Here is a 24,065-nt window from a genome sequence, read left to right on the forward strand (position 1 = left end):
ACCCGCGGCCACCGCATTTTAGCCGCGGGTCACCGCCGAAAACGGGGAAGAAAACTAGCAGTCGCTGCGGCGACGGGGACAAGGCCATTCACCGCCCGCGGGGTGGTGAATGGGTCTTGTCCCCGCAGTGAGGCATGAAGGATCGCGCGGTCCCCGCAGCTCACACCCGCCTGCCCAATCGATCCTAGTGTTTAGCCAGCTCTCTCCCTTCTCCTCACCTTAGTTTGTAGATTTTCTTTTTCGGCGACCCGCACGCTATCAGAGAGCCGCGCACCCGCTGCTCCTCAGTTTCGATCTTCTGCTCTGACGCAACCGGAAACAGGAAGTTGCAGCAGAGCAGAAGATTGAACACTGAGCAGCCGCGCGTGTGCGGCTCTTTGGGAAAGCGTGCAGGTCGCTGAAAAAGAAAGCCTGAAAATTAAGGTGAGGAGAAGGGAGAGAGCTGGCTAAACACTAGGATCGATTGGGCAGGCGGGTGGGGGCTGCGAGGACCGTGCGATCGCTAGTGTTCCCGGCTCAGACTGTAAGGAGGGAGTGAAAGGGAAAAGGATTCTGGGCCAAGGTGATGAAAACGGAAAGAAAAACCCACAGCAGGAAAGAAAGGGAAGGACAGGCAGGTGAGCCAGATGCTAGAAGCAGGGGGGGGGGAAGAAAGAGGGAAAAAAGCTAGATGGGGTTGAAAAGAAGAGACACACTGGTATGGAAGAGGAAGATAGGGGAAATCTGGACACAGGAAGGTAACAGAAAGAGGGGAAATTATGTGCATGGGGCATAGGGACAGAGACAAAAAGGGGACATGCCATGGGGATGGAATATGGACACAGGGGGGGGCAATGGCAGATACATAGGGGAGATATTAGAAAAGTATATAAAATCGTACCCATTTGAGGCTTTTATGTATGCAGCGGTGACGGTGACGGGGCGGTGAATGGGGTTGCAGTGGCGGTGACGGGGCGGTGAATGGGGTGGCAGTGGCGGTGACGGGGCGGTGAAGGGAATGGCGGTGACGGGGCGGTGCAGAGGATGGTGAGACGGGGACGGGGCGGTGACAGGGACCAATTTTTTCACCGTGTCATTCTCTATACAGTATAAGGCAGTGATGATTTGCCATCAATTCTTGTACGGAAACATCCCGGAATTGTTTAAGAATAATATACTCAGCCATATACCAAAAAGATCTCTGCGTTCTGAGAACTGAGCTTTACTGAAACTGGTAAAATGACTTTCTGTTGTGCAGGAGTTAAGTTATGAAACTCCTTGGTGGGTCAGATACGAAATTGTTATGAAAAGGGCAGGTTCAGAAATCTTCTTAAGACCAGGTTATTTGTAGATGCCTTTTTTTTTTTTAGCTATTTCTGGTAAAGCTGATGAATTAGCCACAACTTTTATTATCTAAACTATGGTGTCTTTCTGAGAATTGTTTGCACGTTTTTTTTATCATATGTCTTATTTCATCATGAATTTGTTTTATCGTGTGTCTATTTTAAATACTAGGGGGCTCATAATCGAAAGAGAAAAACGTCCAAAAACCAGCCTAACTTGGCACTTGGACGAACATTGTCAAAATACGTCCAAGTGCCAATAATAAAACTGGGTTTTGGATGTATTTCTAAACGACCTAGGCCTTCATAGTGCCATCGCTAAACGGGATGTTTCGGGAGGCGTGTCAAGGGTGGGAGTTGGGCGGGATGTGGGCCTGCTTAGACTTAATCATACAGCATGTATACAGCCCAGGTTCGACGGAACTTGGACGTTGTAACTTAGACCATGTAAAACATGGTCTAAATCACAAAAACCCACCTAAAGTCACTGCAAACACATAAAACAGACCCCCACACACTACCCCAGTGACCACCGACTCCCCACCACCCCCATAAAAATATTAATCACAACTTGAAAATTGTGCCTCCAGAACTCCAGAACATTATCACCTGGCAGCCTGGCATAAGAAAGCCTAGTCGTCCAGCCCAGAGGCGACTTAAGCCATCTTGGGGGTTGGTTAGGGACCCATGGAGAGGAGGACCCATGCCCATAAGCCCCTGTAATCACTGCATTGATATTGAAACATGTGCACTCCCCTATACACCCCCAAAACCCTTTTGTACTGGCATATAAGATGAAAAATGGAATTGCTAGGCTAAAAGATGCTGGGAACCAATATGTGGAAAGTGATGAGGAGAAAGCGAATGTGCTAAACAAATACTTCTGTTCTGTGTTCACAGAAGAAAATCCTGGAGAAAGACCGAAATTGTCTAGCAAAGTTATACGAGAAAATGGAGTAGATTCTGCGCCGTTCACGGAGGAGGGTGTTTATGAGCAACTTGAAAAACTGAAGGTGGACAAAGCGATGGGACCAGACGAGATCCATCCCAGGATACTAAGGGAGCTCAGAGAGGTTCTGGCGAGTCCTATTAAAGACTTGTTCAACAAATCTCTGGAGACGGGAGTGATTCCTGGAGATTGGAGGAGAGCGGATGTGGTCCCTATTCATAAAAGTGGTCACAGGGATGAAGCAGGAAACTACAGGCCGGTGAGCCTCACTTCAGTTGTTGGAAAAATAATGGAAGTTTTGCTGAAAGAAAGGATAGTGTATTTCCTTGAATCTAATGGGTTACAGGATCCGAGGCAACATGGCTTTACAAAAGGTAAATCGTGCCAAACGAACCTGATTGAATTTTTTGATTGGGTGACCAGAGAGCTGGATCGAGGACATATGCTAGATGTAATTTACTTGGATTTCAGCAAAGCCTTTGATACAGTTCCTCATAGGAGGCTGTTGAGCAAACTTGAAGGGCTGAAGTTAGGACCCAAAGTGGTGAACTGGGTCAGAAACTGGCTGTCGGACAGACGCCAGAGGGTGGTGGTTAATGGAAGTCGCTCGAAGGAAGGAAAGGTGAGTAGTGGAGTCCCTCAGGGATCGGTGCTGGGGCCAATCCTGTTCAATATGTTTGTGAGTGACATTGCTGAAGGGTTAGAAGGAAAAGTGTGCCTTTTTGCAGATGATACCAAGATTTGTAACAGAGTAGACACCGAAGAGGGAGTGGAAAATATGAAAAAGGATCTGCAAAAGTTAGAGGAATGGTCTAATGCCTGGCAACTATAATTCAATGCAGAGTATTGCATTTGGGGATTAATAATAGGAAGGAACCGTATATGCTGGGAGGAGAGAAGCTGATATGCACGGACGGGGAGAGGGACCTTGGGGGAATAGTGTCCGAAGATCTAAAGGTGAAAAAACAGTGTGACAAGGCAGTGGCTGCTGCCAGAAGGATGCTGGGCTGTATAAAGAGAGGCGTAGTCAGTAGAAGGAAGAAGGTGTTGATGCCCCTGTACAGGTCATTGGTAAGGCCCCACTTGGAGTATTGTGTTCAATTTTGGAGACCGTATTTGGCGAAGGACGTAAGAAGACTTGAGGCGGTCCAGAGGAGGGCGACGAAAATGATAGGAGGCTTGTGCCAGAAGACGTATGAGGAGAGACTGGAAGCCCTGAATATGTATACCCTAGAGGAAAGGAGAGACAGGGGAGATATGATTCAGACATTCAAATACTTGAAGGGTATTAACGTAGAACAAAATCTTTTTCAGAGAAAGGAAAATGGTAAAACCAGAGGACATAATTTGAGGTTGAGGGGTGGTAGATTCAAAGGCAATGTTAGGAAATTCTACTTTACGAAGAGGGTGGTGGATGCCTGGAATGCGCTCCCGAGAGAGGTGGTGGAGAGTAAAACTGTGACTGAGTTCAAAGAAGCGTGGGATGAACACAAAGGATCTAGAATCAGAAAATAAGATTAAATATTGAACTAAGGCCGGTATTGGGCAGAGTTGCACGGTCTGTGTCTGTATATGGCTGTTTGGTGGAGGATGGGCTGGGGAAGGCTTCAATGGCTGGGAGGGTGTAGATGGGCTAGAGTAAGTCTTAACAGAGATTTCGGCAGTTGGAACCCAAGCACAGTACCGGACAGAGCTTTGGATTCTTGCCCAGAAATAGCTAAGAAGAAAAAATTTAAAAATTTAAATTGAATCAGGTTGGGCAGACTGGATGGACCATTCAGGTCTTTATCTGCCGTCATCTACTATGTTACTATGCTTCTGCAGCCATAAGGGCTATTAGGGTGGTAGATAAGTGGGTCTAGGGGATTCTAGAGGTGGTTTAGGGGGGCTCACCATGACCTATAAGGGAGCTATAGTGAGGAGAAGACATTGCACCCTTTTTGTGAAGTTCACAGATGTGCCCTGTAAGGTACCCCACTATTTAGGTGCCATGCCTAGGTGTTCAGTCCATCACTTTACAGACCCCTCCCATGTCCAACAGGATTTGTTCTAGGGTTTTTTGACTTGGACGAAAAGTTGGACAAAAATGTGGTATAAAGATGGATGATTTAGCGGCTTGGACAATCAGATCGGCAGGACGTATAATTAGACGATTTTTTTAACAAAAAAAAAATTGACGTATTTTTTGAAATTTTGTCGTAGGCCGTTTTTTTTTTTTTTTTACTTTGGACGACTTGCGACTTAGACGTTCCTTTCGATTATGCCCCTCCACGTATGTAAATTATGTAAACCACTTAGTTTTAAATGATATATACATTTTTAAAATAAATAAATAAAATAAAATACTTTCAGGAGCGATTGTGGTATGGGCAGGGAGTGGGCGCAGAAGCGTTATTCAACGAACGTGTTTGCATTAGTACCTGCTAATGGAACAACACAGAATTAATGCAGGAACACATAATACCCTCCCTAAATAGGAGGCAATAAGTGATGCTGTGTAAATTTTTTTTTTACTGATAAATTTACACTAATAGAAATATTAGTTGCCCAAATAGCAAATAAAAATAAATCAACCCTTAAAAATTTGCTAGCATGCAGGAAAGTCTGGCGTTAAGAAGTGCTAAGCCCAGATTTTAGCGTGGCTTTGTACAATTAGAAACTGAATTGAACATCTTTTATCAGATTAAAAAATAAAACTAACAACTGTATTGCTCTGAATTTTCATCAGACCAGAATTGTGTTTTCTAGACATTAAGGGCTCCTTTTATCAAGCCGCGCTAAACCGCCATCCGCGCTAACCACTACCGCTTCCCTTGAGCAGGCGGTAGTTTTTAGGCCAGCGCGGGGGTTAACGCGTGATGAAAAGTCACGCACGTTAACCCCGCTAGCACGGCTTGATAAAAGGAGCCCTAAGAGTCAGGTTTAGTTTTACCAGATGTCCAGGAAAACCCGGACATGTCTTTTTTAGAGGACTGTCTGGGTGCCTGTACAGATTTCTAAAACGCAGCAGTTTGTCAGGGTTTCGAAAAGCCCCAAGCTCAGGGTCGCGTCTGGAGCACCTCTGGGCATGCGTGCGATGTCATCGTGTCGCATCTGCTCATGATCAAAGGCCCTCCAGACACGACCCGGACTCGGGTAAGACGAGACAAGATTTGTGTGGGAGCGTGACTACAGGAAGGGGGGGTGCGAATGGGATGGGGTCACGTGTCCTCTTTTAAATGACGAAATCTGGCAACCCTAAGTCAAGTTCAATTCCAAGAACTTAAACACATCAACACGAGAGGTTCATCAAGAATATTAAGGGGTTGTTTTGTGTTTTTTTTAATTGCTTCTATATAGGTGTTATTTCTCTTTAATTTTTGTTTGATTTCCTTACACATCTAGGGTGGGAATGAACTACTATTTTAATTAAAACTAGGTTATTGGTTATTGGAATATTATATGCATTGGTATTTTTGATCAATTAATGGGAGGGGGAAATGATTGGTTTTTGAATATTTGTAAGTTCAAAGTGTTTTCTTGAGTTGTTATATGTTCAGTTACAAATGTCAATATTTGAAAATCAATAAAGTTTATATTAAAAAAAAAAAAGAATATTAAGGATTACAATAAAGGGGAAGATGTTTTCCATGAGAACCAAAAAGCAACTGACTTTTCTAAATTAACACTTCAATTTCTGTGCCTGTAACCAATTTGTAACTGTCAAGCGGCAAAAGTTTAACGATACATAAGTACTCTACCATGTAATTTTCCAAAAGCTGTTTTCCAGGGTAAAACAAGCTTTACATGCAGAAAAGGCTTTAGGAATTACTCTCGTGGAAGGGGAATTTTCTAAGCCGTTTGCCAGAGCACATGGATAAATGAGAACTACCCAACATTCCAGAAGGTCAAAGTGCAGGCTAGTGGTTAAGTCTGTGTGCAAGTCAAAGCCTACTATCTTATTTATTCATTCATTCAATTTTCTATACTGTTCTCCCTGAGAAGCTCAGAACGGTTAAAATGAGTTTATTCAGGTACTCAAGCATGTTTCCCTGTCTGTCCTGGTGGGTTCACAATCTATCTAATGTACCTGGGGCAATGGGGGGATTAAGTGACTTGCCCAGGGTCACAAGGAGCAGCGTGGGCTTGAACCCACAACCTCAGGGTGCTGAGGCTGTAGCTTTAACCACTGCGCCACTCTAGAAATCAAAATGTAGTAAAAGTGAGCCAAGTATGGGACAATCCAGCCATTGTGACATCACTGATGAGGTTGGCTCTTATTGGTGGAATAAGGCATTATGATGTCACAATACAAGCTCTGGTTATCAGAGACTGAAGCTTTTCACAAGGAGCAGCGTAGATTTGAACCCACAACCTCAGGGTGCCGAGGCTGTAGCTTTAACCCCTGCGCCACACACTCTTGCTTTGACTACACCTGTCCCTTATCACTACTCAGCATCTTCTGTTCTACGTGACCACTTAGTTTGTCGAGTGGTTACATAAATCCTGCTGGCATGGCCTTGGACTCTTAAAAAGGCAGGCTTATTAAAATGCAGTAAGCAGTTACTGAATGAATTATTACACCGTCAATGGTTACCATACAGCCACATCACAAACTATTTTCAATGCTAACTGCTTCCTGTAGGAAGGGTACGGAAAGCAGGTGAAGAATGGACAGACACCTGTGGTTTGTGCTGTCATCATAGCAGAAAGTGTAATGTCCTTATTGCGGACAGTCCAGCGTGAAAACCTCCCCTGCCCCGAAAACTTCCAGAACCAAGTCCCTCCGCATCCCTTCATCACATCAAGGTGCATATTAGAGAATGGCACTGTGACATATTTTTCCCTGTCCATGCAGAACACATTTTCCCATCCTGATCTGGCCAGTTCTTTTCCTGTCCCTGCCCCATTCATGCAAGCTCTATCCTCATTTGCATAAGCAGCAACATTCTAGAGCTCAGATTGTGATGTCATAAGGCCTCATTCCACCAATGCCTAAGCTCCGTCCTCATCTGCACAGGCCTCAAACGCTTTAAAATCCTAAGTAGCAACATTCTAGAGCTCTGATTGTGATGTCATAATGCTTCATTCCACCAATGCCTAAGCTCCGTCCTCATCTGCACAGGCCTCAAACGCTTTAAAATCCTAAGTAGCAACATTCTAGAGCTCTGATTGTGATGTCATAATACTTCATTCCACCAATGCCTAAACTTCGTCCTCATCTGCACAAGCCTCAAACTGTAGCAACATTCTAGAGTTCAGATTATGATGTCATAATGCCTCATTCCACCAATGCCTAAGCTCCGTCCTCATCTGCACGAGCCTCAAACGCTTTAAAATCATAAGTGTTCGAAGCTTATGCGGTTAAGGCAGAGCTTACAAGAATGGGGCGGGGACGGGACAGAGATATTGAGTTCCTGCGGGTGCGGGGACAGGAACAAATTTGCCCCCATGTCATTCTCTAGTCTAGTGCATACTGTTATCCTAAAAGGCTAAAACACTTGGCAGAAAAAGAAAATAACAAAAAAAACTTCCAAATACCATAACAATCCCATGCGCCAAAGAAAATACCCAAAAATATTTGCTTAATTATGGACTGCTTTCTCATTGCAACTGTAGTGCTTTTTCTTGCCTTTTCAGGTCGCACATTCTTTTGCATTTCAGTGTCCTATTGTATAAACAGGAAGCAGCCCTCGGCCGACGTTGGCCAGCGTTTTGCTCCCACTTCTTCAGGGCTAATGAACAAAGACAGGACTACCTGAAATGCCAAGAAAAGCACCACGATTGCTATGAGAAAGCAATCCACAGTTTGACAGTTATGCGAATATTTGTCGGTATTTTCTTTGGAGTTTGGAATTGTTATGGAATTAGAGTTTGGAAGGCATTTTTTTCTGTCAATGATGGAGTGTTTTAGCCTTTTGGGCCAATAGCTTTAGAGCTCTTTGAGGCTTTTTCCTGTCCAATTTTTAATATTGTGATCAATTGCCTTCATATTTTTTATTTTGAAGGAACTGTTTGTTATTGGTCTGTATCATTTACAATTTGAGTTTCTCTTAGAGTCCTATTTCATTTCTAATGGTGCATACCTTTGGTCAGTTAGTATTTTATACGAAATAATGGATGCACATGTAGCCCTATGCACGTGAGAATGACTTTTAAATTACCTCCAAAATGCTCAGGGGGTTTCATAATGCAGGGATAGGCTCTGGGTTGCTACACAGTAGAGAATGACACGGTGACAAAATTCATCACCGTTCCCGTCCCCGCAGATAATCGCGGGAAATAATCCCATGTCATTTTCTAGTGCCTATTTCAACCTCAGTCCTTCTACACCAGCATTCTTCAAAGCAAAGCTTGCGGGTCAGTGGTTGTGGCCATTCATACTCTGATTCTTATGTGAGCCAAGGATAATGAAGCCATTGTGACATCACTGATGTGATTGGCTCTTAGGCACTGGTGGAATGAGGCATTATGACATCACAATATCTGCTCTGGATACCAGAGACTGTCATTCTGTAGTGTCTGTTTCAACCTCGGTCCTTCTACACCAGCATTCTTCAAAGCAAAGCTTGCGGGTCAGTGGTTGTGGCCATTCATACTCTGATTCTTCCCTCTCTCCTTAAAGAATGACATGAAGATGGTTTCCCGCGGTTATCCGCAGGGACGAGAACGGTGATGAATTTTGTCACCGTGTCATTCTCTACTACACAGCTGTTTCCTTCATTGTATATTTACTGCTTTCATTTAATAAGAAAATGAGCTGTTTTATTTTTATTCATTATTTTGAGCCTCAGCTTGTTATTTAGAACAGAAAACATTCATTTGTGGGGATATTAAGTGTTAAATTAAATCTGTTGTGCACTAATCAAATATCTCCACAGATGAATCTTTTCAGCCTCATGGACACTGGGAAATGATGTCATGCTTTTTCAAGTAACATCATTGTCCAGGTATTCCAGCTTAATAAATCTGAATTTTGGACAGCAATTACAATAAGGAGATTGATTAATGCTCAAGATCACTAATATTCAACAGCTCCAACCTGAATGTCAGCTGTGTTGCTAAGTGAAGCTTACTAAGGAGTAGCTAAGTAGGATACTCCATTTTTTAATGTGTTAAGTTGTTGGTTTTTTTGGGTTTTTTTGGGGGGGCTGCTTGTTGTTTTTATGTTGTTTTTATATTGTTTTGTTGTGTTGTCTTCTGCCATACTTTTAAAGTATATGTCTGTGTTTTATTATGTATGTTTTTTGTCACCTGCATAGAATTGCTGGATATGCGGAATATAAATTTTTGTTGTTTTAATATTTTTTTTATTGACAGATTTTTAACAGTACTTAGCAAAACAGTTGTTACATAACTCTTTGAAACAATGAAGCTAGAAAAAGTACTTTAAGGGTACCCATGCCCTCCCCCCCACCCCCAGAGGGAATATAAATTTTTAAATAAATAAATGTAAAACAAATTGGAGACTATATTATTTCACTCAATGGGTAATTGAATTCATTGCCAGAGAATGTGGTAAAAGTAGTTAGCAAAATTAATTCTATCTTACTCTTTTGGGATCTTGCCAAATGCCAGGACCTGAATGCCCACTGCTGGAAACAGGATACTGGGTTTGATGGACCTTCAGTTTGACCCAGTATGGCAATGCTTATGTTCTTATATCCTTATCTGTGAGCTATGTTACTCTCTCCATTAAAATTACAGAGAAATCATTTAACAGCAAGGATAATGTGGCATCAGCCCAATGGTGAATAGCAGTGTTTCTCCTTGGGCTTCTTGAGGTTGGGACTGCTCCAGTCATAGGTGCCAGAACGGGGGAGCTCACAGGGGTCATGGTTACCAGTTGGTGGCCACCCCTCACCGTTTCCCAACGTTGTACTTTAAATCTTCAGAGCAGCCGACATGCAGCATCAACACACAGGCCTGCCCTAGAACCCTTCATTTTACTTCCAGGGACAGGCCTGCAAGTTGCCTGTGCCATTGTATAGCAGCAATACATAGCGTGTTTTTCACCTTCTGGATCAAGCCACTGTCCAGTTCAGGGGTCTCAAAGTCCCTCCTCGAGGGCCGCAATCCAGTCGGGTTTTCCGGATTTCCCCAATGAATATGCATGAGATCTATGCGCATGCACTGCTTTCAATGCATATTCATTGGGGAAATCCTGAAAACCTGACTGGATTGCGGCCCTCAAGGAGGGACTTTGAGATCCCTGGTCTAGGAGGGTCATTGCAATTTCTGACCAGGATGGGAGCAGACTATCTAATCCCCTCCCCAAGAAAAGCTGCAAATGGATATTCATGATGCTGACTAAGCTTGGTTGGGCAGGAAAGACCATGAAATAAGAAGAAAGGGCCATAATCGGCAGTCGCTTACAAAAGCAGCGCCGATTGCACGTCATTTATGCAACAGCGCTGTTTGGAGAGTTGTGGCTACGTGAAAAGGTATGCGCCAGAATCATGTAGCCAGCACAAGTTCCAAAAAAAGGCTCTACAGAGGTGGATCGTATCCCAAACTACTAGTAGAAATTGGTAAGTCCTGACCTGGACGTCTCCATGTCAATGTGTACATTCTTCTCATAATCTGCCATCGTATGAATACAGTATTTATTTATTAGGATTTATTAACCGTCCCTTTCATGAAGAAATTCACCCAAAGCGGTTTACAATACACTGAATAATACTCAGGTACTCTTAAGTACTGGAAATAAAAACCGTACACCTGCAAATTATGACAACTGCCAGAAGAAACCAAACCCAGTACCTAGAACAGGGTTGTCAAAGTCCCTCCTCGAGGGCCGCAATCCAGTGAGGTTTTCAGGATTCCCCCAATGAATATGTATGAGATCTATTTGCATGCACTGCTTTCATTGTATGCTAATAGATCTCATGCATAGTCATTGGGGAAATCCTGAAAACCTGATTGGATTCTGGCCCTCGAGGACCGGAGTTGCCCATGTCTGGTCTAGGGTTACCCTATGGTTCCAGAGCAGGGGTCTCAAAGTCCCTCCTTGAGGGTCATAGTCCAGTCTGGTTTTCAGCCTTTCCCCAATGAATATGCATGAGATCTATTTGCATGCACTGCTTTCATTGCATGCACAACGACAAGGAACATAGAGGTGTAAAATAAATAGCAAAGGATCGTGGCAGGTCAGAGTCAAATGCAATCCAGGTGAGGCGATAAATGAAGAGCTCAAGAAATAAACAGAGTTTCACAGTTTATTCAAATTTGATTAAGCGCTAAATATAAGATTCAAAGCGTTGTACATTAAAATAATACATGAAAATTAAAAGAAAGGGGGAATTAATATTAAAAAAACCAATACAAGACCTATCACGGATCAAACTAACATAACATAGGGTAGGATAGTAAAGAGAAGGAGAGAACTACATTTTTAAAGATAAAGAAGACAAAAGGAAAAGAGCCATCAAGGAAGGGAGTAGGTAAGATATTACCAACTTTATTCTTTTATACCGCCATAACCAAAAGTTCTAGGCGGTTTACACTAAAAAGAGCTGGACAATCAGTGAAATACAATAATACAGAAAAAATACAAATATTTGTAAAATACAATTTCAATAATAAAACTCTTATTAAGTAATAAACTTATCGAACAAAGTGGTCTTAATTAATTCCCGATAACATAGCTTGCTGAATACATTTACCTAACCAAGATTGTTGCCTACCACTTTGAAATGCTAGGGTCCTACCTAAGAAGGTCTTATAGCTAAACCCATTAATTTTGGGATAAGCAAATAAGTAGAAGTTTCTAGTTTCTCTTGATGGTCTATGCAACACAAAATGAGGAAAAAGGTAAGCTGGAGACAATCCCGATAGCAGCTTAAAGCAGATACAGGAAAATTTGAATAATACTCTTGTCTCCAAAGGCAGCCAATGAAGTTAACGATAATATGGTTGTTCTTTTTTTAAACCAAAAATCAATCGAACAGCTGTATTCTGAATTATCCTTAATTTCCTTAGAATTTTTTTGGGTGCTCCTAAATAGACGATGATACAATAGTCTAAATTAGATAAAACTAATGCCTGCACCAATAGTCTGAATGATAAAGGATCAAAATATTTTTTTATGGTTCTTAAAATAATAGTAAATTACTCGTAGGCATCTTTGAAAAGGAAACATTTTAGACTGTCCTTAAATTTATCTAAATTTTGTTCCGCTCTGATATGTGATGGGAGGGAATTCCAGATTGTAGGAGCTGTGACAGAAAAAATAGAGGCACGGCGGGTGTTGAGACGCAGATCTTAGAGTTTTAGGAGGCTCGTATGGGATCGCGAGTCTCTTAATGAATGCTAAACAGATTGGATAGTTTTGTATTTGCCTATATTCAGAAATAGCCTGTGCTCCTATAGTACCCTCTTAAAAGAGCCACCCTGTGACTGTCCAAGTCAGGTGGCGTTTGATTGACAACAGCAGCAGCACGAGAGCGTTAAAAAATTTTCTTCCCCTGTCCATTTAGAAAGCCTAATGATCACACCCCAGCAAATTCCAGCTCAATGACAGAAGAATGGCCTTGGCAAGGATGTTTTCTGCTCCAGGGATCATCTTTCCTTAAGACTAAAGTTTCAAGGCAGGGTAGTACTTTAATTTAAAAAAAAAAAAAAACCCTTTGCTTCTCTATACCAGGCTGAGTAAAATCATGATTTTCTTTTTTGATTTTCCAAGTTTCCAAGTTTTATTAGTGCTTGATAAATCGCTTATTAAATACCTAAGCGATGTACCATTCAATTAAAATAGAAATACAAATACACTGACTTTTAAATTTAAAAAAAACATACTGGATTAACACACATGAAACATGAGGGTAGAGGGAAAAAGTTACAATATATTTGAAGAAGAAAATATACATTAAAGGGAGAAATAACTCAGGGAAGGGAAAAAAGCAAAATTATGGGATATTAAACCTAGGGTTAAAAAAAATTTGTAAATCTAAGAGTCATATATTAAAAGCATCCTTGGAAAAAATAGATTTTTAAAGCTCTTTTAAAAGAAATGAGGTCCTTTATGTCTCTAATGTACTGAGGTATAGAGTTCCATTTTCTAGGTAAAGGGGGCTCATATCCAATACTAGCCAATATCCTACATGTGACTGTAGAAAAATACATAAACCATGTCCTGTTCCTCATCTGAGGCTGTCCATATTTTGCAAAGTATTCTCAAAGATACCAAGGAGTGGTAGAGCACCCTGAGATTGGAGGATTGATTCCCAGCGCTGCTCCTTGTGACCTCAGGCAAGTCACTTAATCCTTTAGAGCAGTGTTTTTCAACCGCTGTTCCGCGGCACACTAGTGTGCCGCGAGATGTTGCCTGGTGTGCCGCCGGGCCGCCGGGCCCGGAGCTGACAGGGGGCCCGAGGCAGGGGCACCAGTAGCTCGCCAAGGCAAAGTGAGTCGATCACCCAGGACTCACTTTGTCTTGGCGATCTAATCTATCGAGCCGATAAGTCTTCTTCTACCCAACGTCAGTTCTGCAGTCGGAGAGGAAGTTCGGGCCAGCCAATCGCTGCCTGGCTGGGCGGAACTTCCTCTCCGATTGCAGAATTGAGGTCAGGGAGAGCATGCGTCGGCGTCGGCTTTGGGGCCTGTTATCCATTGGTGGGTCCTGTTCCCCAATGGCAGCGGCAGTGGCAGTGGCTTGGGGAACGGCAGGGAGAAAGAAAGAAAGGGGGCAGGCAGGGAAACAGAAGGAAAGAAGAGAAACAGAAAAAAAGAAAGAAAGGTCAGGGAGAGAGGAAGAAAAAGTTGGGGGAGGGAATGAGGTGTGGAGGAGAGAAAGCATACAGGCTGATAGAAGGGAAGAAAGATTGGATGCACAGTCAGAAGAAGAAAGTGCAACCAGAAATCACCAGACAAGGTAGGAAAAATGATTTTATTTTAAATTTAGCAAAGTGGAGGCAGTATTACCACAGTTTTCAAAGGAATTTGCCCAAATAACTTAATAGTTAACTGGGTAAATTCCCAGAGATGAAAACTTCCCTTCACTTACTATGCACAGTTCTGAATTTATATCTGCTGTCTATATTTTACAATATGGTCACCTTTTACTAAACCGCAATAGTGGTTTTTAGCGCAGGGAGCCTATGAGCGTCAAGAGCAGCGCTGGGCATTCAGCGCAGCTCCCTGCGCTAAAAACTGCTATTGTGGTTTAATAAAAAGGATGGAGGGTATATTTGTCTATTTTTGTATGCTATAAAAACCAAATACAGAGAGAGACTGAGAGCTGTTGACGAAGAGCTACGTGTGTGTCTTTCTTCGATTCCAGCCAGAATATCAGCTTTGTGTTCAGCCAAACAGGCCCAGGTTTCGCACTGAATAAAGTATTTTATAATTTTTATAATTTTTATTTCGTAATAAAGTAATTATAAAATACTTTCTTTGTGTTTATTTGATTCCTATTCAAGAGAATTACTTTATATATAGTCAATATAGGCAGAGAGTTAAATTTTTTAACATTTTCTAATGGTGGTGTGCCTCGTGATTTTTATCATGAAACAAGTGTGCCTTTGCCCAAAAAAGGTTGAAAAACACTGCTTTAGAGAATGTCACAGGGACAAATTTGCCCTGTAGGACCTATCTCCATCTTTGCCCCCATCCCTGCGAGTTCTGTCCTCAACTGCACAAGCCTCAAATACTTATGATTTAAAAATGTTCGAGGCTTGTGCAAATGAGGACCTATAAAAGGTTAGTCCTATAACCAGGCACCTGCATTCATGTACCACTTTTGCAGGTACAAGTGGCAAGCCAAATGCTTACCGTATATACTTGAATTTTAAGACAATCCGAATATAAGTTGAGGTAACCGTTTCCCCCCCAAAGAGGAGGAAAAGGTTGACTCGAATATAAACCAGGGGGTACAGATAGGAGTAGCGGTAGGTTATAGGGATAGTCTGGGACCATTGCTCAGGCAATGGGCCTGATGGGCTGCCGCAGGAGCGGACCACTGGGCGAGATGGACTTCTGGTCTGCCTCAGTGGAGGCAACTTCTTATGCTCTTATGTTCTTAATATTCATGTGCCCTGCCAGGCTCTCCATCCTGTCCCCCTCCCTCCCTGCCAGGCTCTATATCCTATACCCCCTCCCTTTCCCAAGCCGCTCCCTGAATGGCTGCCACCAGTTCTCACAAGTCCCACAAGAACTGGTGGCAGACAATCAGCGAGCTGTTCAGCGCCAGGCAGAAGCGCAAAAAGCCGACTCCTGCCCGGGACACAGCTGGACCGCAAGAACTCGCAGCAGCCATTCAGAGGGGCTCAGTGTGGGGCAGCAGCATGGAAAGCTCGCTCCTGCCCAGTACACCGCTGGACCACCAGGGATTCAAAAAGGCACATGGGGGGAGGGGAGGCAGGAGGGAGGTTAAAAAATTGTCAGAGTCAGCCGGGACAGGAAGGATCCCTCCTGCCCCGGCCCACCAGGTTATACAGCAGGCCAGCGGAGGTGGGAACTGACCCAAATACAAGATAAAACCCCCACTGTTGGGCCTTTTCTTGGCCCCAAAATCTTGACTTATATTGCAGTATATACAGTAATCAAGGGGTGGAAAACCTTTATACACAAAGGGCCATACAAATGATCAGAAATGCATACTTGAAGGGTATTAACGTAGAACAAAATCTTTTCCAGAGAAAGGAAAATAGTAAAACCAGAGGACATAATTTGAGGTTGAGGGGTGGTAGATTCAGGGGCAATGTTAGGAAATTCTACTTTACGGAGAGGGTGGTGGATGCCTGGAATGTGCTCCCGAGAGAAGTGGTGGAGAGGAAAACAGTGACTGAGTTCAAAGAAGCGTGGGATGAACACAAAGGATCTAGAATCAGAAAATAATATTAAATATTGAACTAGGCCAGTTACTGGGCAGACTTGCACGGTCTGTGTCTGTATATGGCCGTTTGGTGGAGGATGGGCAGGGGAGGGCTTCAATGGCTGGGAGGGTGTAGATGGGCTGGAGTTAGTCTTAACAGAGATTTCGGCAGTTGGAACCCAAGCACAACACCGGGTAAAGCTTTGGATTCTTGCCCAGAAATAGCTAAGATGAAGAAAAATTAAAAATAAATAAATAAATTTAAATTGAATCAGGTTGGGCAGACTGGATGGCCCATTCTGGTCTTTATCTGCCGTCATCTACTATGTTACTATGTTAGCTCTCTAGACTTTCTCTGAAATAACTAAGTAAAAATATAACTAAAGATGATAAAAGCCTGCTTGAGCGGCTGTTTTGAAACTCTGCAAAATACAGCATTTAAAAGTTTCCAAAACGCTACTTAATGGTGTTTTCTATCTATATTTCCCATGGTCTCAGGAGCTGCCTTAAATTCAATGGGGGGGGGGAGCATATTTGGTCCATGGGCTGTAGGTTGCCCACCCCTGGCCTAAGCGCCTATTCTATAAAGCACTGCAGAACGAAAATGGAAGGGGAGAGTTCACACAGACACAACATAGATGCATCTCCCACTTAACTTCTGGTGTTCTGTAAGTTGCATGTGTAAGTGCATCATCCTTGGCGCATTTAGACACCCTTAGACCAGCTCTAAGGCTGGTGTAACTGAGAGAGCCTAAATACGAGGCATGCTGATGTCAAGTGACGATAGTATTCCATAACAGGATCTGAGCGTCCAGATTTTATAGAATAGGCTCTTGCCGCAAGGCATCAAAGCACTTCATTGGCTTCCCATTCATTTCCAAGTGCAATTCAAACTCCTCTAACTGACTTCAGCTGCCCCTCACTATCCCTCTTCAATTATCTCCCCCTATGATCCTCCCATGAGCTCCGCTCAGCTGGTTAAGTCCCTCTTATCTGTGCCCTTCTCTTCCTCTGCCAACTCCAGACTCTGTCCCTTCTGCCTTGCTGCGCTGTATGCTTGGAACAAGCTGCCTGAATCCCTACGGTGGGCTCTGTCTCTAGCAGTGTTCAAGGCCCAGTTAAAAGCCCACCTCTACAAGGGTGCTTTCGACTCCTAACTCCTCTCACCTTGAGTTCTGCATCCCCAACCCTAGACATGTCTGTCCAAGTTAGATTGTAAGAACATAAGCAAGTTTCCTCCACTGGGTCAGACCAGAGGTCCATCGCGCCCAGCGGTCCGCTCCCGCAGCGGCCCATCAGGTCCATGACCCGTGAAGTGGTTTCTGACTAATCCTATAACCTACCTCTACTTCTATCTGTACCCCTCAATCCCCTTTTCTTTTAGGAACCTATCTAGACCCTCCTTGAACCCCGTGCTCTGGCCTATCACAGCCTCCGGGAGCGCGTTCCATGTGTCCACCACCCTCTGAGTGAAAAAGAACTTCCTAGCATTTGTTCTAAACCTGTCCTTTTTCAATTTCTCCGAGTGCCCCCTTGTACTTGTGGCTCCCCACAGCCTGAAGAATTTGTCCCTGTCTACCTTCTCTATGCCCTTCATGATTTTGAAGGTTTCTATCATGTCTCCTCTAAGTCTCCGCTTTTCCAGGGAGAATAGCCCCAGCGTATTCCAGCGCATTTCCAGCGTATGAGAAGTTTTCCATACCTTTTATCAGCTTTGTCGCTCTTCTCTGGACTCCCTCAAGTACCGCCATGTCCTTTTTGAGGTACGGCGACCAGTACTGGACATAGTACTCGAGATGTGGACGCACCATCGCCCGATACAGCGGCAAAATGACTTCCTTCATCCTGGTCGTGATACCCTTTTTGATGATACCCAACATTCTGTTCGCTTTCTTTGAGGCTGTCGCACACTGTGCTGATGCTTTCAATGTTGTGTCCACCATCACACCCAGGTCTCTTTCAAGGTTGCTCACCTCCAGCAACGATCCCCCCATTTTATAGTTGAACATCAGGTTCTTTTTCCCTACATGTATGACTTTGCATTTCTCAGTGTTAAAACTCATTTGCCATTTTCTTGCCCAGTGTTCCAATCTCGTTAAGTCTCTTTGCAGGTCTTCACAGTCTTCCTTGGTTCTAACCCTGCTGTAGAGTTTGGTGTCGTCCGCAAATTTAATGACTTCACAGTTCGTCCCTGTCTCCAAGTCGTTAATAAATATATTGAACAGAAGCGGTCCCAGCACCGACCCCTGTGGGACTCCACTCGTGACCCATTGCCATTCTGAGTAATGGCCCTTTACTCCAACCCTTTGTTTCCTGCCTGCCAGCCAGTGTTTGATCCATCGGTGGATATCCCCTTGCACCCCGTGGTTCCACAGCTTCTTAAGCAGCCGTTCGTGGGGTACCTTGTCGAAGGCTTTTTGGAAGTCAAGGTAAATGATGTCAATGGATTCCCCTTTATCCATCTGGCTGTTTATTCCCTCAAAGAAGTACAGCAAGTTCGTGAGGCATGACCTTCCCTTGCAGAAGCTGTGCTGGCTTGCCTTCAGCTGCCCATTGTTTTCTATGTGGCCGCAGATGGTGTCCTTAATCAGTGCTTCCATCATCTTTCCCGGAACCGAGGTCAAACTCACCGGCCTGTAGTTTCCCGGGTCACCCCTTGATCCTTTCTTGAAGATGGGCGTGATATTTGCTATTTTCCAGTCCTCTGGGATCTCCCCTGTTTCTAAGGAAAGGTTACATATTTTGCGAAAAGTTTCTGCTATTTCGTTTCTCAGCTCTTTTAGTACCCTTGGGTGGATGCTGTCCGGACCTGGTGATTTGTCGTTCTTTAGTCTGTCTATCTGACGGAGGACTTCCTCCCGGCTTACCTCTAGTTTGACCAATTTCCCAACCCGGCCTCCATGTAAGATCTCCTCGGGTTCTGGAATATTGGATGTGTCCTCTCTCGTGAAGACTGACGAGAAGAACTTGTTTAACCTTTCAGCTATCTCTGTTTCCTCCTTTACCACTCCCTTCCTGTCTCCATCATCTTCCAAGCAGGGACAGTCTATTAAACATCAAAATATATAGTGTCGTGTACGCCTTTCAGCGCTATAAGTGATAAATAGTAGCAGTACCCAGTTAAAGATCTGCCTTTTATAGTGTGGTCACATCACAAATATATCACATCGAACCTCTATGCCAAAGAAGCAAAACAGCCAATGAAAAATATGTGAAGGGACTAAAGGAATAGTCAGTTCCGTTATCTTCACTGTAATTATATAAACTAACTTTTGGTTTTGTATTTCTTTGAATTGCAAAAATGTGTTATAGGACAGAACAGCTGAAGGACAAATGAAATACATATCCCTCCAATTCGGCAAATATAAGAGTAGCAAAGATCTACCATACTCAGCTCCTGGACATCAAAACGACCATGAAAAGGGGAATTGTGCTGCATTCACTGACATGAACAGATGCTCAATTCCAACCACAGCATCAAAAGCTGCTTTGCAGCCAAAGAAGTCTGCCTCCCCCCACCCAAGAGATCCAGGATAAGAGAAAAGCCTTAGCAAGCCAGACCCCCAAGTGCACGGGAAAAAGGACTCCGATAGCAACGACTGTTATAAAGAACAAAATTACAGATCAAATGCATAAGCATCGATTTAGTTAAGGAAAAGCTGGCTTGCTTACTTGATCAATGTACTAACGTACCTTTCTTTAAAGGGGTGAATAAATACGTGGATAAAGGTGAACCATGAACCATCGATACTGTGTATTTAGTTTCTTTTAATTTATTTATAAAGTTTTCAAATTACACGAAACATACATTTTGATTTAGCAAAAGGTTACATAACGGCAAAAATTAAAAATCGCAGTTACATACATACACACCCTTATAGAAAACAACCCCTCCCCTTTTTTTTTTTTTTTTTAACAAAACCAAAGCACAGTTTTAGCACGGCCACAGTTCTGGTCACTGTGCATGAAGAAGCACATGGTACTACTCGAGAGGGTCCAGAGAAGAGCGACTAAAATGGTTAAGAGGCTGGAGGAGTTGTCGTACAGTGAGAGGTTAGAGAAACTGGGCCTCTTCTCCCTTGAAAAGAGGAGACTGAGAGGGGACATGATTGAAACATTCAAGATAATGAAGGGAATAGACTTAGTAGATAAAGACAGGTTGTTCACCCTCTCCAAGGTAGGGAGAACGAGAGGGCACTCTCTAAAGTTGAAAGGGGATAGATTCTGTACGAACGTAAGGAAGTTCTTCTTCACCCAGAGAGTGGTGGAAAACTGGAACGCTCTTCCGGAGTCTGTCATAGGGGAAAACACCCTCCAGGGATTCAAGACAAAGTAGATAAAGACAGGTTGTTCACCCTCTCCAAGGTAGGGAGAACGAGAGGGCACTCTCTAAAGTTGAAAGGGGATAGATTCTGTACGAACGTAAGGAAGTTCTTCTTCACCCAGAGAGTGGTGGAAAACTGGAACGCTCTTCCGGAGTCTGTCATAGGGGAAAACACCCTCCAGGGATTCAAGACAAAGTAGATAAAGACAGGTTGTTCACCCTCTCCAAGGTAGAGAGAACGAGAGGGCACTCTTTAAAGTTGAAAGGGGATAGATTCCGTACAAATGTAAGAAAGTTCATCTACAGCCAGAGAGTGGTGGAAAACTGGAACGCTGTTCCGGAGGCTGTTATAGGGGAAAACACCCTCCAGGGATTCAAGACAAAGTAGATAAAGACAGGTTGTTCACCCTCTCCAAGGTAGGGAGAACAAGAGGGCACTCTCTAAAGTTAAAAGGGGATAGATTCCGAACGAACGTAAGGAAGTTCTTCTTCACCCAGAGAGTGGTAGAAAACTGGAACGCTCTTCCGGAGGCTGTTATAGGGGAAAACACCCTCCAGGGATTCAAGACAAAGTTAGTCAAGTTCCTGCTGAACCGGAACGTACGCAGGTAAGGCTAGTCTCAGTTAGGGCGCTGGTCTTTGACCTAGGGGCCGCCACAGGAGTGGACTGCTGGCCACGATGGACCACTGGTCTGACCCAGCAGCAGCAATTCTTATGTTCTCTGACACTCAGAATTCCTAGGAGCGTCAGAGCAGTTAGCACCGCAGCCAATGCTAAAAAAAACACTGTGGTTTTGTAAAAAAAAAAAAAAAAGATGGAGGGGGTTAAATTAAGGGAAAGATCATAGTAAGGGAAAACAGAAGATACTTAAAGTAATACAAAACCTGATCATTCCCCAATATACTCATTATCAAACACTATTGGGATGGATTGGATGGACAGATGGATAGATATTAAGGTTGCACATAGCCTAAAGCATCCCTCTCCCCTCACATTTCCTTCTATACTTGTACAGTGGCAAATATAGACAGCAGAAGTAAATTCTCAGAACTGTCACATTAAGGGCATGTTTTGCAAAGCCACACTAGCAGTTGCTGCGTGGCAACGGCCCCGAAGTTCACAGAGATTTAAAGGGCTTCGGGGCTTTTTAAAACAGGCCCTATAATTACCAAAATGAAAATAAAAAGTTTCTTACCTTTGTTGCTTGGGGATTTTATTTTAAAATCATCAGGCAACAAAGGTAAAAAATGTCATTTATTTTCCTTTTAGTAATTAAAACATGTCGGTTCTGAGAATTTACTTCTGCTGTCAATATTTAGAAGGAAATGTGAGGGAGGACGCTTTATGCGATTAAAATTTTTAATTGTGATTAATCAATGTGCAGCCCTAATAGATAGATACAGATATATTGCCAATCTAACTTCCGTTGTAATCACACAGCCTCAGACTATTCAACTGGACTCTGAGATGAAACTTGGAGTCCTCTAGAGCAGTGGTTCCCAACCTTGTCCTGGAGGACCACCAGGCCAATCGGGTTTTCAGGCTAGCCCTAATGAATATGCATGAGAAAGATTTGCATATAATGGAACAGGCATGCAAATCTCCTCCATGCATATTCATTATGGCTATCCTGAAAACCCGATTGGCCTGGTAGTCCTCCAGGACAGGGTTGAGAACCATTACTCTAGAGGGCAAAAGTCATTTCTTACTTTCAAAGAAATTAGAAAACTGTAATGGTTCAAAAATACATACTTTTGGATTGACATACAACACACATCTAAAGGCATTTGACAAAATAGCAATCATAGAAATTAGAAAGTCATGGGATAGAAAGTAACATCCTATTATAGATTGAGAACTGGTTTAAATGACAGAAAACAGAGGAGGGTTAAATGGTCAATATTCTCAATGGAGAATAACAAAAATACAGGAAAAGAAAATCAAAATAATCCAAAATTGCAGGCACACTTCCCAATTCAAAAATACTGTAAAAAGACAGTACAGTACACTTCTCCCTCAGTATCCGCGGTTTCTGTATCTGCTGATTCGCGATTTTTCGGCTGCTGACTCCGCCCCCTAATTTTCATCACTGAACCCGGTGTTTCACATTGGAAATCACTGCTCCTGACGTTTTACGGAGCAAATTGCAGGTCGGGTTATTCACGGTTTATTATCTTTTTCAGGTCTATTTTACCGAAAAAACGTGAACAACATGCAAAAAGTTCTTCGTGGTTTTTCGGTATTCACGGCTATGTTCTGCCCGCATCCCCCGCGAATATGAAGGGAGAAGTGTACGCTCCCGAAATTCGCGGGGGTTCCATTCCAGGAACTCCCGCAAATTTCAAAAATCCGCAAATAAGGTTTTTCAGCTGATCGAAGGCAGGAGAGGGCAGCCTGGGTGCCAGTGGGTGCTTAAACTGTACTTACGAAGCCAAGCACATTTTCCGACCACCTCTTCCTGGTACTAAAGTCATGGTTACACCAATCAGGAGCTGCTTTCATACGCCAGTGTAACCATGACTTTATCACCAGGAAGAGGCAGTCGGAAAACACCGCGAATTACTGAGTCCACGATTTGCGAACCGCAAATTCACAGGGGTTTACTGTATTGTGAAACAAAAGTTTAAGTACATGACTTAAAATAATCAGCAAAACGATTAGAATAAATGTAGATGTGAATCGCTTGTTCACTCTTTCCAAAAATACTAGGACAAAAGGGCATGCGATGAAGCTACTAAGTAGTAGATTTAAAACAAACCATTTCACAGGTGTAATTAAACTTTGGAATTCGTTGCCGGAGAATGTGGTAAAATCAGTTAGCTTGGCAGTGTTTAAAAAAGGTTTGACTAATTTCCTAAAAGAGAAGTCCATAGGCCATTCTTGAGATGGCTTGGGGAAATCCACTGCTTATTCCCAGTTATGGCAATTCTTATGTTCTTATGTTAAATCTCAGAGGAAGAAAAGCCTCAATCCCCTTCTCTTGCAATTAGTTCTCGGCTAACAGACATTTGTGGGGGAACCTTCATTGGCTACAAACTACTTTGAAACTTTTCAAATACATAGTTTGTTTAATATCTTGTGCTTTCAATGGATCACTGGCACAGACGTCAGTGTGATGTCACACACTGTTCTTAAAACAAGTCTGACCAGAAGTCTCCTCTCTGTGGCGGTGGGAAGTATGAATTTTGGAGTGCTGACAAGAGTAAGTTATATTCTGTGAAGCAAGCGTTTGAGGATTCTGGTTTTAAGAAAGGTTTGGACAAGTTCCTGAGGGAAAAGTCCATAGTCGGTTATTGAGAAAGACATGGGGAAATCCACTACTTGCCCTGGATCGGTAGCATGGAATGTTGCTACTCTTGGGATTCTAGAACCTTGTTGCTCTCTGGGATTCTAGAATCTTGCTATTCTTTGAAGATTCTGCATGGAATGTTGCTACTCTTGGGATTCTAGAACCTTGTTGCTCTCTGAGATTCTGGGATCTTGCATTCTTTGAGATTCTGCATGGAATGTTGCTACTCTTTGGGATTCTAGAATCTTGTTGCTCTTCTGGGATTCCGGAATCTTGCTATTGTTTGAGATTTTGCATGGAATGTTGCTACTCTTTGGGATTCTAGAATCTTGTTGCTCTTCTGGGATTCCGGAATCTTGCTATTCTTTGAGATTCTGTATGGAATCTT

The 24,065-nt window shown here is 43.1% G+C and overlaps 1 protein-coding gene across 11 annotated transcripts in view; it reads right to left on the bottom strand.

Moving 5' to 3' along the window:
* Window positions 1-24,065, bottom strand: part of BIN1 (bridging integrator 1) — a 239,933-nt gene that overhangs the window by 110,920 nt on the left and 104,948 nt on the right. The window lies entirely within an intron of this gene.

Source organism: Geotrypetes seraphini, chromosome 5 (assembly GCF_902459505.1).
Source record: "Geotrypetes seraphini chromosome 5, aGeoSer1.1, whole genome shotgun sequence".
NCBI classification, from domain to species: domain Eukaryota; kingdom Metazoa; phylum Chordata; class Amphibia; order Gymnophiona; family Dermophiidae; genus Geotrypetes; species Geotrypetes seraphini.